Below are 2,470 nucleotides of genomic sequence, written 5' to 3'. Positions count from 1 at the left end.
TTAGGTGTGACTTTGAGGAGCGTAAGTCCAACCGCCCTGATCTGCAGAAGAGGCAAGGAAAGCCCAGAGAGGCCAGGTGATTTGTCCCAAAGCACACAACTGGTGAGTAAGGGAGCTGGACCAGAGGGCAGTATTTCCAGTTCTCCAGCTGGTGCGCTCTCTCCTGCATGAAGCGACTTCATTGCTATTTCACTGTATATTTTAGTGGAGATACGTTTTAGGTCGCTCATTCAGTACATGCCTATTGTCTACCAGACATTGTGTTCGGAGCTGGGAGGAACACCAAGGTGCCGCCCACTCCCCACCCCTGCCTCTCCCCAGAGAGGTCCACTGTGTTGCAGGAAAGGCCAATGAGAGGAGACCATGACAAGTCACGTGATGTGATCCACCGTGGGGGCCAGTCATAGATGAGCCAGAGACACAGAGGAGCGACCTGGGATCAGGACAGTTTCTGAAGGAGGATCAATAACACAGAAAGCTCATTCTTAACGTTGTCAAGCTTTATTCAGTCCTCACAGTGTCAGGCATAGGAAACAGCCCAAGAGCAAAAGAAGGGTGAGCTAGGAGAAGGCGTGACGGGGGGCACGGCTCGTGGGCTTTAACTCAGACAAATCTGTCTTCAGACCTATTCAGCACAGTTTCTGCACGGATTGTCTGTGGTTAGAGACGTTTCCTCATTGGTAAGCTGGGGCTAACACCGCGGAGAGTGGTTGGGTCGTGCGATGCTGGACTCGCGTAGATTCCAGGCTCTGTGGCTTTAGCGGCCCATCTGGTGGGCTTTGGGAATGATTTACTTCACTCCAGACCTCACAGGATCTGAGAGCGCCAACCTGCAGCTTCCCTGAGAAGAGACTGCTGCTGGGAGAACAGCTGCTTCCAGAAGCTCTGATGTGCTTTCGCTCTCGCTTGGGGCCTGCCGTGTTAATTAGGAAGACCGCATGCATGAACACTTGGCTTTTCCTTACTTTTCTTTTTTAATCTTTCTCTCTCTCTCTTGCTCTAAAAAACATCCTCTTTTGATCAGCACCACGAGCAAATGTGCAAGGTCTCGAGTCTTGCAAAGACGTGTGAAGAATGTGACACCTGCCTCTACACACCCTGACATGCAGTTTCAGAGCATTTTGTCCTCTGTTCCCAGCTCCCAGATGGCCTGGACGACTGTTGCTTGCACCTGGAACAGCTGTCCTAGTTCCTGCTTCCACCTGAGCCAGACCGGCTTAGTGAGTTCTCTGGGAAGTGTGGGAGAACCCACCCACGAGCTGCGGCCAGGTGAGACCCACCTCACCTGGCTCTGCAGCAGCCTAGCTCACGTGGTGGGTCTGCAGTTTCCCCCGGTCCTGGGAACCGCCCCTGACCTGGGTCTTTGGGATGGGCAGGTGGGAAGTGAGGGGAGGCACCACGCTGCACGTGAAGGTTGGAGATTGGGCTGCTAAGCAGGTGTCAAGGAAAGTGGAGTGAAGTTTCCAAAGGCCTATTTTCCTTCCCCATCCCATCAATGATACCAGCCATCTTTTAGGACTCTAGGAATCAAGAGGGAATGTACGTGGCTGGTTTTCCCTCATGCCATCCCCAAAGCAAGATTTAGGATTTTCTTGTCTCCCTTACAAAGATAACTCACTCTGCAGGCATTAGTGAGAAGTGTAGACTTTACTCGTGATTTTTAGTTGGCCAGAGAGGGTCTCTATTGCAGAGCACATGCACTTTCATGAAAGAGAGAAAGAGACATGTGTGGAGAGAGAAAGAGGGGAACTGGAAGGGAAAGAGGGAGACCAGACTCCCTATCCATTAGAATTTGCTTTGCCCAGGTCTTCTCAGCGTTCAGCCATCAGTCTCCCTCTCTCTCCAGTACTTCCCCATGAAGTCGCCAGTTCTCCCCTCACTCCTGCCTGCTGAGCTGAGAACTGTCCAGAGGACTTAATCTGTTTCTTCCCATCTGATCTGGGCATTTAGGTCAGGCCCTGTTCCTACAACTTGCCTTTCCTTTCTCTCCACTAGCTCAGCAATACCCCTGAGCTGCTCAAGTGCAGCGGAGATCAGAAATGACCAGTATTGGCTCCTGTCATCAACAAAATGAAACTTGCAAGAGTTCCAAACAGTGTAGAAGAGTGTGGAGTCGGATGTGAGAGATCCAGCCTCAGTCCAATACCCGCTTTCTCTCCACCCTCTGTTGTCTCCTCCACCCTCTGTTCTCTCCTCCACCCTCTGCGTTCCTGCCAGGGCCACTTGCAAATGGCACTGGACTCCACTTTCATGGCTAATGAGCATTTCTATTTCCATGTACCCAAGAGGTTGTATTCATGGCTGCATTTTTTTTTTTTTACAACTTTTTAAATAGAAATTTTGGAGAGTCCCTTTGGCTTACAGAGAAACATCACCCGAAGGGACTATAACCTGTCTTCCAAATAAACATAGAATAACAGTCTCACAAATGGAGTGGAACTAATCATAGCCAATGAGTTTTTATGGTACA

Source organism: Carlito syrichta, unplaced genomic scaffold (genome assembly GCF_000164805.1).
Source record: "Carlito syrichta isolate Samal-C Ts95f unplaced genomic scaffold, Tarsius_syrichta-2.0.1 Scaffold55037, whole genome shotgun sequence".
NCBI classification, from domain to species: domain Eukaryota; kingdom Metazoa; phylum Chordata; class Mammalia; order Primates; family Tarsiidae; genus Carlito; species Carlito syrichta.
This window is presented reverse-complemented; position numbering follows the sequence as displayed.